This window comes from Corapipo altera, unplaced genomic scaffold, assembly GCF_003945725.1.
Source record: "Corapipo altera isolate COAL_440 unplaced genomic scaffold, ASM394572v1 54, whole genome shotgun sequence".
Lineage (NCBI taxonomy): Eukaryota > Metazoa > Chordata > Aves > Passeriformes > Pipridae > Corapipo > Corapipo altera.
This window is the reverse complement of record NW_020884902.1, coordinates 2,473,059-2,489,264: the sequence shown is the minus strand read 5'-3', so window position 1 is coordinate 2,489,264 and position 16,206 is coordinate 2,473,059.

Here is a 16,206-nt window from a genome sequence, read left to right as displayed (position 1 = left end):
CCAGACAAAACACAACCAGACTCAAAGTGGGGGAAAGGGAATATATTACAATGACTGTACAAATAAATACTATAACATATTATACACACGATCACAACTATCTCTACCATGACATATAGTATTTACAATGGATCAGATCTCTTCTCCCCTCCAAATAAAAGTCCAGGAGGGAAAGAAGGACAGATCCCTTCCAGTCTCTCAGGGCAGCAGCTTCTTCAGAGTAGCAGAAAGCAGTCTATCTCTCTCTCTCATGCATGCAGCTGTTGCTGGATCTCTGCCAGCACTCACGAGGGAGGTATCCAAGCTCCCTCAGCCCCGTCGCCAACCAACCGAGGGGTCTTCCGTGGGCTTCGAACCCCAGACAAGGCCATTCCACCATGTCATATCACGAAGACGCAGGGGGTCTTCGTGACGGTCTGGTATCTCCAGGAGATTCAAGCTCCTTGCAGGGCCTCTGTGCCCTGCCTCAGGCTGCCACCTTGGCAGCAGTGCGAGGGGGGAGCCAAGGTCACCCCCTCTGCATTCCTCTCCATCCCGGTCCAGCTTCCCAGGATGCTCTGAGCTTCTCAGCTCTTCTCTGCAGTGCATGTTGCACTTCAAGGCTCTTTCAAGTAAGAGTCCATCATCTTCCTCCTTTCCAGGAGGTCTCAAAGGAGTTTGGGGGGTCTGGTATCAGCTCTTACCCCCAGAACTCCGTAGCTCTGCTGCTAGCTTCTGCTGCTTCTCTGGTTTAGTTCTTATCAGTTGGCTTTTAGCCATAACCTCTCGGCTGCCGCCACTTCTGCTCTGTCTCTGCTCACTCACGATGGAAAACATCTCCCTGCTCACAGCTACAGACACATAGTCCAGCTTAACACTGTTCCAAGTCTCTGTAGCCCCCAACTGGGGCTGGGGGGCCCCAGAGGCCCCGAGGGGCTCCGGGCCCCTTTCCTCGTGGCTCTACAACATGGCCACCCTTCTAACAACCCAAACTACCACTCATCTCTTCCGGTCTGGTTGTGGTATGTTTACATTTCTGCAGGAGCGCCCATTGGACAGAACTTCAAAACTTCCAGGGGTTTCCACCCCTTGGGGGTTACCACTTTTCTTAGCCTCTGGGGGAAACAAGGTTCAAACCACTACATATTCAAAACTGTATTTTGAATTAAAAAATAATGTGTAAGGGAATTAGGTGTAGCAATTTCATTATACAACAGATGCAACTGTCTAAAAAGTGTTAGTCAAATAGCTAAGGCTTCTACCCTTTATAAAGGAGAAAAAATAAAAATGAAGACTTGATGTGGATGTCATATTCACAGTTTAGAATGATAATGACCTCAATTCTGTGAGTCTGATCATCCATCTCCAATGTGGAGGTATCAAAAGCAAGCAAAAAAATCAATTGAAAATTATCACATTCAGTATCTTTTGCAATGAAAACCGAAGGTTTGTTTACTATGAAAGCCAAAGTTCTTTTCTACCCTGTCAAATAGGTAATTTGCAAGCACTTATAATAAAATCAATGGAGAAGAAGCATGAAACAGTGAAAGGACGTCACTTATACAAAGAATCTCAGTGATTAGATTGTTTACCTCAGATTTAGGAGACCAGGTTCAGTTTTTTATTTGAATTTACCCAAACCCATATTTTTCATCAAATAAAAAGTGGTTCCTTAATCTTACTGCTCAAGTAGGTGCAGTATGAAATATTTGAAACACATAAGTGTTAATTTCCCAAAGCAAAATTGAGTTATGACTCTGCCCTATGTCACAAGATAATCTGATGCATGTTCATGAAACAATTACACATTACAGTGATTTGCACCATGCCAGAGTTTAAATGAAAACAGAATGTCAGATTTAGTTACCAGGCTTGCAGGTGCTGGACTTGGGGCTTAAATGCTGACAAAGCTCCTTATATAACTCCAGGGAGGTCTGGTTCTAGATAGCGCTCATCAAGTTACAGGACTGGGGTTTCAGGTGTTGCTCTGCTCTCAGAGATGTCAGGCGACTTCAAACCAGCTTTCCAGCCACAGCCACCCATCACAGCTGCCACTTATGAGCAATCCAGGAAGGACACACAAAACTGTTGTTTTTCTTTGCATCCTCAAACATTGTATTAATTAATTATTACAGTACACCCTCTGTAATATGCAAAAGATATGATGATTAAGGCAAGCTAACTATCTGTTGCAGCATGTTTGCAAGTGAGAATTATATACATGTGTTATTGGGGAAATATATTGGAACTAAATGTGCAGGACCTTAAGAATGCTTTTTGCTTTTAATAATCTGAGGACATTTTGGCACTTATAGGCCAGAGGGATGCCCCAAACGTTCAGGCTCATACATGGAGAAGAGCTAATGTGAAACTTGTAAGTAATAGAAGAGGCTATAATATAAGTTTCAATCCAGTTAGTTTTTTTACACTTTGTGCTGAATGGTATGGCTGTATTATTGTTCTCTGTATGCCATATTATTTTATTAGAAATATAGATACACGGAGCCAGATACCTCTTGAGCTAAATTAAACCAAGTCACCTCTCCAGGAAAGTTTTGCTACATACAGTTCTGTAAAGAAGAATGGGTTTAGGTAGATGAAAAGCAGCTCTACTGAGAAAGTAGAGCTACCCATGAAGAATACACAGGAAAACCGTATAGCTTCAGAAAACCTAACTAGGTTTTGCAATAGGATCTCACCTGAAAAAGCGTTGGCAATATTACCAGGTAATCTGTTTGATTCTTTCTATGCTCAGGTCTTTCCACATTCTGACGTAACCAGATTTTCAGTGGTATCCAAACCCCTCATCACTTTTGCCTCCTAACTGGAATAACTTCTCTCCAAGTTTTGGTTGGTTTGCATGTCAGATAGGACAACAGCATATTGCAGCAATTGCATCATATTTCAATATTAATAGCAGATGGTAATTCAAGAAGGAAGGAACTCAATAAAATAGAAAGTTACACTTTGACTTTCAGAATAGGCTACCAGGTAAATGAAGAAAGTTTTCACAGGGAGGGTATTTTGAATATTATTTAACAGGCCAAATACAAAGCCAAACAAATTAAAGTTTCTGGAAGGCAGTGCATCAAGTAATTCTCATAATACCACGCTTTATCTCCCTTGGCATGTAATTTTGGTGAACAAGAGGTAGTTCTTACTAATTTTCTATGTTCACCTTATCAACTCTATGCATTTCACAGAAAAATAATCCTTTCCTCCCTTAGCTTGGCAGATGTAGAAGTCTGCTCTTATAGAAACTATCAAGATGGAACAGAAAGCAAGAAGAATCTTATAAATCAGTAGAGGGATTCTCACTTTGGAAAATATAAAGTCAGAAAAGGAGCACAATGTAAAAATTGTAATTAATTATAGTTAGTGAGGATTCCAAGCAAAGATGCAAAGCTTTAGCAGCACCGGCAATTCTGCAAGCACAGGAAAAGTAGAGCCAAAAGTAAAAGCAAACACTGAAAACAAGTGTATCTATATATGTAATTAAAAAACCAAGCAAAGCCAACTCTGAAACTGAGAAATCAACCACATTGTGAGTGCATAGATAACAAATGTTCTGTCACAGCTCGCTTGCCTAAAATCCCCAGACAGACTGGAACAGGATTAGTGGGATCACAAGTGGTTATCCTTCTCTAATCCATTCCAGCCAAGAAGATCTGCCCTGCTAGCTCCTGTTCTGATACACAACTGCCTAGGAAATACTGTGGGCTAAGGCCACTTAAGGCCACTAAGCCCACAGTGCTGGGCTAAGGGTCAGTTTATAACTGCCAGGCTTCAGTGTATTTTGAAATCTATTCTTCTACTGCTTGGAATAGGCTTCCTATGAAATCAGTTTATTTGCAGGTTGTTATTGATCTTATTCTCTCTTTCTTTCTGAGGTCAGACTCTGGTTTTACTACTGCTTATTCAACATTGCTGGTATTCCATCTACATTGGTCACAGAGTCTCTAGTGACAGAAATAAATCCACATAATCTATATATCTATTATATTACAGCTATTACTCTTAGGTCAAAAATAGCTTTAAAAATAATTTCTGCTTACTGGAATACATCTTTCTATCCAGAAGGTAAAGTCTGGGTTGTTTTTTTTTTTTCCCTCCTTGTTTTGGAGCCTGTTTTAGTGACTGATCACAATAGAGTACTAATTATGATGAATATACATTAAGTTGAGTGGAACTGGACTTTTAATCTCCCAAGAGTTGTGATACTTCTGCTCATATGTCACTGTCTCCAGATATTGTATCAACACAGGAAAATATTTCCTCCTTTTTGAGCATGAATGAATTCAATGCACCATGTGATGTAACAACCAGCTCAGCACACTGTAATCATCATGCTGGGATCTCCTTTAGAGACCAAATTCAATTCTGAGAGAGTAGAAATGCTCGTGTGCATTTTTCTCATTGAGAAGACAGAAATGCCAGCACACCTGAAGAAATTAAAGCTCTGAAAGAGAGAGAGGAGTTTGGTTCTATGAGCTGTTATTGTACGGTTAACCTGTTCCAGTTTAGACAATTTTAACCAATAGGTTCAGAACTAAGATGAGTTCTTACAAAATTCTGGGAAACTGATATCACCTGTTTATACAGTTTAAATTAATCAACATCATTAAATGTCAGGATTATGAAGGAGGTATTTCCAAGTTTACTTTTGTGGGTTTAATGTTCATTTTCAGCTTGAACTGCTGTCCTGTGGTATTTTCTTTCACATTTTAATAATTTGAAAAAGAATCTAGATGGCAAGATTTAACTGATCCTGGTGCGAGACTACTTTGGGGAGCTGACTCATGTTCAACTTTTTGAACCATGGGCTAGTTCATATCAACTGGTTTAAGTTTAGTTGCCTATAAAGCAGGCAATGCATCAGTCTCACAAACTCTGTTACAGGTTGTGTGAAGTAAAAACTGAGGCAAAAAGGTCATTGAATTCCTTTGGCTTTTCCATGTCCTTTGTCACTAGTTTCTCTGCCTCACTGAGGCCTGGGTCTACATTTCCAAGAGCTACTTTTGCTGCCGGTGTAGTTACAGAAGATCTTTTCCTTATATCCCTAGGGAGTTTCAACTCTAATTGCCTCAACATTTCTCTTTACGCTCAAGCAACATCTCTATATTGTTGCCTCTTCCTGCTTCCACCTTCTGTGCTTCCTTTTCCAATTTGAGTTCAGCCAAGTGTTCCTTTTTCATCCACACCAGCCTTCTGCCCTGCTTGCTTGACCTTCTGCATGTTGGGAGGTCTTTGTGATTTGAAGAAGCCACATCTGGAGATCGAGCTGCTCTCCTGGGCTGGTGACATTAATACCCCAGGCTTCCATATCAACAGTGATATGGCAGCACTGATTCAATTGTGTTGGGTAAACAGCAACTACAGAAATGCAGACAAATCCAGGACTGCCATATCTCAGCAGCAAACACCCTGACTGTCACTGCCATTTAAAGCTTAACCTCCTGCCACCCCTCATGAAACCCCACCAAACTCAAACAAAAAAACCCCAAACAAAGAAACAAACAAACAAAAGCTGCCTGATAAAGTATATCGGTACAGTGTTTTTCTTTTTTCTCGGGTTCATTGTTCATCAGTGTGTCGTGTGGTGACTTCTGTGTTGGATACAAATTGTACTATGTTGCAACAAAATGCTAGTAAGGAAAGTGGGGAAAATATCTGATTTAACTGACTTGCATAACAAGGACTGCTCTTTTCCATGAGTCGAATCTGAAAGTTCATCCCACTAGAGGGCTCTCGTTACACGTGAAATGGAAATCTGACTTTAGAACCACTGGATTTTTTAATCAATTTTTCAGGTTAAAGATGGGGTTTGGTTTACTTAAGAAACGCATTGTAGTGCATAAGTATACTGGATAGGATCCCATTTGGAATATACAATTAGTGTTGTGACTTTATTTTCAGAGGAAGTAGGCCAATCCAATTAAATTATTTTTAGTCTGTGAACATGAACATTTTAGATAATTCCTGCTTAAATTAAACACTTCACCCAAATTCATATTTCCCCGATATCAGTAGGAATCAGATTAGTCCAAAATTTTTATTTTATGGGTTCTGCCAATACCACTAAAGTATTGTTTTGTGGGGTCTGATGTTTACATATGCTGGTCTTATGTGTAACCCTGCTATCTTCTGACCTTGGAGATTAAAAGCATATTTTTACTGAATAGACCTATGATGAATGATGCTGTTTTCATCTCTATCAGTATCCAAACAGCAGCTATTCCTTTTTTCACTTCAACACTGTTTAAAAATTTGTGAATAAGAACATTTAACCATAATTTCTAATTGCACCGTGCTAACAAGAGCAGCATCTCAATAACACAGGTTGTGTTCTTCCATTCTGAAGAGAAACAGGGCTGGGTATGTAAAGGAATGTAGGCACAAGAAGTGTAGGCAGGTGCTTTTGAAAATCGCAGTGGAATGTAACTCCTATTACAGACAAGGTTTGGCCCTGCTTCTCTCAAGTAGTAACTAATCTTTCTTTAAGAGAATTATGTCTGATATATAACTAATTTAGATCTGGGAATATCTCTTTGAAGTGCCATATTGCTTTCCTTACCCAAAGGAAAGCCGTGTCTCATCTCCAGTCGAGCCCTTGGCCTGTGCTCTCTCTTTCTTTGCCATTGTCTGTGTATGTTCAGGACAATCATTTCTCTTTACTCTGAGCCATGTTTTACCCTTACGTTGCTTTTGGTTCCAACCTCCTTATTCACAGACCTCTTTTCTTCCAACTGACAGTTTTCAAATATTTTTCTCTTGTTCTCTGGAAACTCTAGTTGCTATAGAGACACCTGATGATTACAGAGACAGTGACTACCTTTGTTAGAACCTCAGTTGCTATAGCAATGACTGTTGGCTGTGGGTTCAATGAAATCTGCTACGTGGTTCATGCCCTTTTACACAGCAATACAGCTTGTAAAAGCTTCTTTTAATTGTTATGCTCAGTAATGAGACTGTGAGCCAAATTCTGTTCTAATTGAAGTCAGTGGGAGTTTTGCCATTAACTTCAGTGAGACCACAGTTTGATCCTAAACTCCCCAGTCCATAAATAACAAAAGGAATCTACTTTCAGCTCAGTGGCAGAGTATGGCTTCATTCAGTTAGTAATAGCTGAACCTGGTAACAAAGCTCTGATGTCTGTGACTGTATTTTAGTAAAGTCTGTCTTAAATGATAGTCTTTTTTTTCTGAATAATATAGAAATTCTGTGATTCTAAATAGTCAGTTCTCAGACCAAACATGTCATGGTCCTTGTGGGGATGGTGTGTGTATGCTTTTAAATAGAGGAATTGTAAAACAAAAATCTTCAAAATACTTTGATCATTTTGTTTTTCTTCCAGGAGAAATGTTTCCCTTTTGTTGCTTTGTGGAAAGAGTGACAAGAGAGTAAAGGTTTTCAAGAAGACATCATCACTTCACAGAAGTGGTATCCCTGCTGGAAAGGTAGATATAATGCTGCTCTTCCAGAAGACATCATTTCTTGGCAGTCTCCCTGAATCTTTTTTGACACTGTGGGAATGACCTCTGAAGAATTTCTTAAAGTCAACTTTGCCTTTGAGCTATTTCTGTTCTATTTAAGGTATCCTGGAGATACTTTTAAAGTCATGGGAATCCAATTCAAGGAGAAACTGAGACTGGAAAGCACTGTATTTGATGTGTCCATCCGCATATGTTTGTTTTGTTAGGTTATACCCAAATTATCACATATGTCAGTTGTAGTGGCTTGTGCCTTCATTTGGTGGCCTTTTTAGGAACTGATTACTGTTCTCCTGTTTATCCACTGTTTTTGTGAACCTGTGGGGAAATATGCTGTAAGCTTGTGTCAGAAGAACAGAAGTTCTTGCCCTTGATCCCCTCAGTAAGGGCTAAGTTACAGGCAAGATTACAAAATGTCTGATTTTTGGTATGCTCAGAATAACATCTCTGACATGCCCACTTCAACAGCTGCTGCAAAATTTGAAACCTCAGAAATCTATAAGAAGACTTCTACCATGCATATTTTGTATGAAAATCTGCTCATTTTAAGCAGTCATGACTAGATGAAAGAAAATTGTGAAAGTACATGAAATAACTGCCATTGATCCTTTCTAAAGTGCTAGGCCAGAATAAACAGAGTGTTTAATTTGCTAAGGGAGAAGTATGAAATGGAAAAACGTTGCCATTACAACTTAGGAACTAAAGTGACTTGTATCAGCACGTGTTTTGTATAAATTCCTACTACAGTCACTCCCCAGGTACTGTCAAGTACATGCAGAACACCAGAACTCTGGGTGTACTCCGATGCTTTTGGTGTCTTTACTGCTCTGTAGCATTGTTTTGGACCCAGACCAAGACTCAGAAGGAATCCAGACTTCCTTATCTCTCCTTTCCCTTCATATAGTTTCCTCAAAACTTGGCATTTCTTCTTGCTGCAGCAGTCATTTTTGTTTCTCTTTCTTCTACTCTCCAAAGATAAGCTGTGGAAGACTCCTAAAATGAATCATGAAAAAAATGCTCTCTTATGAATTCTGCTCTCCTCTGGTGATCAGTCTCATCTACTGATCAAAGTCCATTTAGATATTTCTTTGTTTTGACACAAGCCTGTTGGCTAAAGTGGTTGTTCTTACTGTTTATGAATGCTGGGCTTTCTGTAAGTAGGGGCTCATGAATTGTAAACAACAGTCTATTATGCATCCTATGCAATTATCTTTTCAAATTTCTAATCAATTTAGCACCACAAAATCAGAATGAAAAAATAATTCGGATGTGAAGGGACTTCTAGGGGTCACCTGGTCCAAAGTCTGAGCCGGCTTAGATCAGGCTTCAAATTGCAAACAAGTTGCAAGCAAACAAGTACTGCATTCAAATAATGAGAGCATTTTGAGTTATATACATAAAAACCTCAGAAAATGTAGAGCTGAAATTCAGAAGTTGTACATAAGCTCCATCATACTCAAAGCATCTTGGGTTGATTCCTGTCAGTTTGGACATGGAATAACATTAGAACTATTGTTTTTCTTGGTGTATTTTCACATGAACATCTCCCATCAGTCTGTTATAGAAGACACAGGAGATAGAAATACTGAAAATTCCTTGGGACCATTAATTTTGGTGAGATTTTCTGCTTTGCAGGAAAAAACTCTATGAATTTTGTACTGAGTAGTCTGTTCTATTTCTGAGGCATCTGAAGAATTTTGTCCTGTCTTCTAACATGCATACACAATGTATTTTGGGTTATTCACATAGTCTGCTTGGATATCTAGTGCATTTTTTGTACGACTTATGGACAAAATATGTTCTGATATTTGAAAGAGAGATATTATTTTCCATATCCTTCTAGTAAGAATACACCATCTGAAATGAGAAACAAGTAAACTCAAAGCTATGTTTGTTGCTGTCTGAGGAGAACAGGTGCTAATTCCCTGTTTGAGAATGTTCTTTCCATCCATGCCTCATGTTAAAGCTTACAGCAGTTCTCTGGCCCAGGGAGAGAAACTGCAGAGACCCACCATCCCAGTGTACTAAAGGCTTGGTACAAAGCTAGATTTGTGTGTCTTCAAATCACACGTTTTCTGACAAGTGCTCAACTGATTAACCAGTGCACTTCCAGTACGCTGAGACTTCTGTGGATGTTCACATCTCCCACAGCTTAGATGCTTTTTAGGAATAGCATATCTGCTCAACATCCTTAAAAGTAAAAGAAAATAATTTTAGGGTAAATCAGCTGAGTATCCCAGATAGAAAATGGTAGAAAGGTATTCAAGCTGAGCCAGCACTTGTGGCTTTCCTGCTTTGTTCTCAGATTTGCTGTTAACAGTGTTCTTTATCCTCTTTGATGTCCCTTCTCTTGCCAGTCTTCTGCCTCCATTGCAGGTCAGGAGAAACAGTGGTTCCTCAAGGAGCAGCTCTAGCAAGATGAAAGAAAAAGGGTGTCAAATTTAGATTTACATACTGTTGTTGTTTGACATCTCTCCTCTGGAGCACAGCTTGAATTCTTCTTCGAGGAATGTTGTCTGCTCCATGTCTGACAGTCTAAACCTGGCAACACTCTACCTGCGGAGCACACCCGGCAGGTGTACAGAGGACAGCAGGATAGGTCCTCACTGAACAGAAATAAGATTCTCTACACTGAGAAGAGCCATAAATAAGGGGTTATTAGATCACTGTCTCACAGCAGCCCTTTTTGGTTTGTTTTAGTAGCAGCAAATCCCACAACTTTTGTGCATCCACATATTCTGTCACTCCAAAGAGGAATGAATTGAACTGGCCTTGGAAAAGAGGAAAAGTTGGAACTTCCTAACCAGTTGGCTTTTCCCGGATGTGGAGACAGAACAGTCACAAAGACTTAGCACTCCACTTGTTGCTTTCCTATTCTTCCCACCTTCTAAATGTATAGAGAAATAGTATTTGCATGTAGTTCTTAATATGTTTCACAATATTCCCCATAGAAAAAAAATCCAGGGTATTTTTGGGGTGTTAAATGGGGTGAATTGCATCATAAAACATGTTTACCACATTCCTGTGCAGGCTTAAAGGTTCTCTTTGTGACTCTGGAAGACTGCCAGCAGAGCACAGACTATTTTGTTAATCTGTTGTCTGTTTTTGAATATGGCCTTTTGATGAAAGACACACTGTGGGTGAGCAAAAAGTCAGTTATCAGCTCTGAAGAAAGTAATTCCTTGAGTTCCATTTACATCTTGCATACTGACTTAGTTTTAGGGGTTTTAAAGGAAGTAAAATTGCAAATACCATTATCAGGCTTTGCAAGTTGCTCCTCTATCTAGGAATTATGAATCTCAAAATACAGTATTAATGATAACACTTGGAATGCAGATATAGTAATATTTTATAACAATAGGTATTTTTCATGTCTTAAAATAGTAGAAGAAAGTGAGAGTATGTTAGTATTCTGATAATACAATGGGTTGCATTTTCCTGATGAAAATTCAGATTTAAAAATCTCCTCCCAAATCCCTCATAGAATTTGGTACTGTGAAATTTAATAATTCACATCTAACACAAGAGCTAGAATTTTTAGTAAAAAAGTCAGCAAAAATGTTTTAATATATTATTTAAAGTTACTGACTAATATGTCATTCAGCATATCCCCAAAATGAAATACGGTAAGCTGAGATATTTCACGTGATATTTCAAAAGATATATAGCATTTTAAAAGGTAGGCTAAAACGTGATCTTAAACTGAATTGCAGTCATAGTAGGCAAATAGAGGAATATTTGCATTCCAAATGGGAATTATCAAATTTACATGCCCTTCCTTAACATTATTAGAATTTATATTAAAATTATAATTTTTTAAAGGGAAATAGTACAATTTTTGATATTGCAAGAACCCCTTGGGACAGTCCTCAAATTTATCACTCATTTGCAATGAATGGGAGGGGGCCATAAAAGTAGCTAGCCAGATTAACAATGTATTTTAAACAGAATTTTTGCTCTGGAATCAAATCCAGAGTTATCCTGAGTTGCCATCTGCTCAGCCATAAATTATTGTTCTGCTTCAGCTTGGCTTTTTCTTTCTGTGCAATCTAAATCTAATGCAGACACATTTGTTTTGCAATTCATAAAGGTGATATTGCCATAAAAACAAGCAATTCACTACTTGTTTCTTGTGTTCTGTCATTCTACCTGGATTCATTATAAAAATAAATCCCATTTGATATTTTTAGATATGAATTTAGGTGGTTTTGGGGTTTTTTTATTACTAGCTAATATGGTAAAATAGAGTATGTGCTTTGTCCTAAGGAAGCGGTAAAATTACTTTAAATAGTCCAAACATCTTCCTGTAAGTGAGATAACATTTTCAAAAGTACTGTAAATAATGGATTTTGTTTCCAGCATTCATATTTGTAAGCAAAAGTTGCTCCTTTGAGCTTCTGTTGCAAAGCAAATAGAAGTCAATATCGTTTTATTAATGGGGAAAAAGATATTTATTTCTTAAATAATAGTAAAGATTTTGGGGGTTATAAATAGTATTTCCCCCCCCACTCCTTTTCATATGATATGGTTTTCTTACAAAAACCCAACTAAACAAAATCAACAAAAAAACCAGCCAGTGATTAAGAAATCTTGAAGTAAAATGTAAAAGGGCTTCTAAAATGAAACTACTTTTGAACAAGTCAACATGTATTTTTCCATCTTGCTCTTAAGGCATTGGACAACTGTTGCAGATGGTAGTACATCTACAAGGAAACTGGAATTGGTCCCATCCCTCTCTCATGAAGAGGCAGAAACTATTTCCTCTGGGACAGTCATTTTGTCTTGTAAGAAAACAAGGAAGGACAGGCAAATTCAGTTAATATGTAGAATTGAGGAAAAACTCTGAGCCCTCAATACTGAAACCAGTGTTGATCTGGCACTGGAAGAAGGCAGCATCATCCAAATAGATGGATCCTGTAAACTGAGAGAAAATACTGTCCCAAAGCACTAAGGTGTTAGGACACCACTTCTCAAAAACTGGGGCTTTTTGTTACCTCTTGGGGGCTCTGATGCTTTCTTTTTCAGCAATCGATCACTCAGAGTGAAAATTTCTTATAAAAAAATGTGGGACTTATGAAGTCTACTTCTTCTAAAGCCCTGATCTGGGAGACGGTACACCTGAATTCCTTGCCTGACTTTGCCACATACTTCCCATAGGGAATTTATGACTTGTGAGATACAATTTACTCATGTTTATGAACGATTTTTGGATTTCTGAGCAGTTACTATACAAGTGTTCAGTACTGTTACTGAAGAATTGCCAAGTAATTCAGCATTTTCCTAAAGGAACACATCCAGCTATGTAGGAGCTTAATATTTTGATGCTACCATACCCAACCCTCTATTTGGATATGCCATTGAAGAAATGCTGTCAATAACTCTATAGAAGACACATCTTTTCTTTCAACTGCCCTCTGTTTCAGTCTCATTTACAGAAAACTAATGGGTCTGTGTTCTTTAAGCACTAAATTGTGCTTTACACTATTTACCCTATGGACTGTAGCTCATGGGCCTCCAATTTTAAGTTACCACAGTGAAAAGAGATTTCCATGGGAAAATGGCATTCCTAAAACTGCAGAACCACAGAAAGCTGGAATCTTACCTGTAGGAGTACAAAATTATGGTGGTTAAATGCAAGTGTACCCAATTTCTTTGTGTACCTCTACAGTGTATATTCGCTCCAGTGAACAATATTATATCAGAAATGGTTGAAGGAGTGCCTTCTGTCCACTTGAACACTGAATTTTGTCCTGAGGAAGATGAAATCAACACCAGTTAGTGCCATACATAGATAAGTATGGAAAAAATAGGATGGAATCTTTGTATTAAAAGGTATCTTTTAGAACAGCAGATCTAGCTATTCAGCATATCAGAATACATGATGCTTTTACTGTAAACTCTGCAGATCTTTTTTTCCTTGTAGCATTAATATTTATGAACTAAGATTTCATCAACAACAGCAGCATCAAGCAGATATTTTAAAAATTTCATTGAAAGAAAAAAACCTGTTGCTGTGAGTCGGTTTTCTCTCCTGTCCCTGCTGAAGACCTAAGGTTGGATTCTGAGTTGAATCACAAATGAAAGAGGAATTTTATGACAGTGCCCATCTGTGCAGCATCCCAGCATTACCAAACACTGTAGCATCATTCTGAATGCTATGAAATCCAAGTTAGACAGACACACATTCCTGCCTCAGCACTGAGATGTACTGACAGTGCTGCTTGGGAACACTTCAGCATGAGACTGCAGGATGGTTCATTCTGTTACTGCTTCACTTATTAAAAGCAGATTCTCATCTCTCTTGCATCTGAGGAAATAAGATCACAATCTGGGCCCATAACAGTGAAATAACTCATTTGCTACCTAATGCATTATTCCATTAAGCATCAATTTACCAACCAGTCCCAGATATAATCCCTACTTTTTGTTCTAATCCTGCTACACTTTCAAATGTGCTTCCAATGTTGAAGATTTATTTTCTGCCTGGAAATATAGTTACATCTTTAACTTTGGACCATGAAACATTTGCATCTGGCAAGTGACTTTGATACCTACAGATAGATTGCATTAAGCTGCCTTTGCTGCTGAAAACTGACAGGGCTTACAATTATCCCGTCACTAGATCTGCAGAAGCAGAGCGGGGAAGCAGCATTTGTGAGACTGCTCTGTGCCAGATGGTACAGCATGGCAGGAAAATCTATTTGAGCCCTTGTGTTCTTGCATTATAACCAGCAGATTGTCAGCTGGAGTAAAGTACAGAAAGTATGTAATTTAACTGACCTTGTCTCTGTAGGAGTTTTCAGAATCAGAGACTGAAACTATTGATATTTTGGCTTGGTGAGGTCATTTCCTTTTTTCTTCTGTCCCTCATATGAGAGGTATCAGTGATTAGTATGGACTGCTGCAAAACTTGCTCTGAAATGTGAATTATTTGTGAACTTGAAAGATGTGCCAGAATTACAGACAGCACTCTGTAATACTGCTGCTCAATCCTATGACCTCAGATACCTAAAAGTAAGCTTCTTTGGATTGCTAAATAAAAAATCCATCTCTACTCATTTTCATGGTTACTTGCTAGAAATCATATATTTCCAGATTGTGATCTTTAGGTCAAACTTCAGACCGAAAGCACACTGTCTCCTAATACAGAGTAGCCAGTAAACGCCAACCTTTCAGCTGAATTTGCTGTGGCTGTGATCTACCTACATCCAGTTGTGTGGAAATAATCAACTTTCCTGAAGGTCTGAGGCATGATTTACCATTATACTCCTTACACTAGTCATCCTTATTAGGAGGTCTGCAAACATTTGGCCTTGTTATCATGTCCATCTGCAAAGCAGAATAAGCACTGTATGGTTTTCCATGTGTGAAACTGTTGGCTGAAGCAAAAACTAGCTAGAACTGGCTCTTAAGTTACACCAACTTGACAGCAATTTGTTATTTATTTCTCAACAAAGCCTCAGTAGAGTGTTGAGCAGATGACTGTATATATTGAATCCATTTTTCTACTTCTGGTATATCTACTATTGTAACATTAAAAGATGGGTTGCATTTTCCTGAGCTTCATAGTTTCCTAGACCAGAAAGGAGTACTGAATCATACAGCTTGGGGTCTTACTGCATACAGTTAAATTTCAGACAGTTACCCTTTCATTAAGCTAAATCCACTGCTTAATCAAACAGCAGTTTATTCTGCAATTATGAATTGGAAAAAAACCCACAGAATTGCAGATTATTTTGGGTTTCAAAGGAAGTCAGATCACCTAGTCCTTTTCCCTGATGAAAGCATGTCCAGCATGAGGTGCTTTCAGCTACTTTCAAGTGGCCCCAATCCTGCCCTTCTAGACTCATTACCAACTTGTTATTAAGACCTTGGGACAGCAGTGGAGTGGTTCTGCGGGGCTTTACAGGTAGATGGGAACAAACTGTGCCTTCCTGCTCAGACATGGTGTCAGCTCTGAACCAACAGTCATTGGCTACACTTTGTAGGTGCTGACTGACACAGGATATTCCACCTCTCAGCAAAACTTTTTTCTGAACTTGTAAAACAACATGCAATATTGAAAGAGAATTCTGCTTCCAACACATTTTGGTTGTTCTATTGAATTTTTAAGAATCTCCAGTGGTTGCTTGACTAAGAAAAAAGAAAAATCTGCCTGTATAAGACAAAGTAAAATTGTTTGAGAGAATTATTTCCTTGCCAGAGATAAGTTTCTATTTTGTTAGACAAATACTTCGGAGAGATTTGTCCCTAGGCTAAACTAATCCATTTCACTGGACAATGTGGAACTTTTCATAGTTCCTATATAGTAATAGTTCTGATTCTGGACTAAATAACATATTTAATAGTTAAGAAAAAGATTACATTCTTCTTTGAATTGTATTTTTTGGGAAAGAGGTGGGCTAAATTCTTATGTGGTCAGACTTTTCTTTGAAAGCACGGCCCTTACAATTTTTTTAAAATCGCTGTATCCTGGTGTGGTTTATTATTCTCCAGGTTGTGTCTCTATGTGTACTCTTTCATAAAAGAGTAATGAAAGTAGTTTGGTTTTATCCACTATTGTAAGATGTAAAAGCCTCATTTTGCCTTTTGTGGATTTTCTCCATTCCACAGAAATCAAAGCTTTATCCCACACTTAGTATTAAAGCAGAAGAAAATATCTCAATTCCCTTTAGTAGTCCTGTTCTCAGTGACTCAGAGAGCCTTTTAAAAAACCCTCTACTGTTTGTTGCTTTAA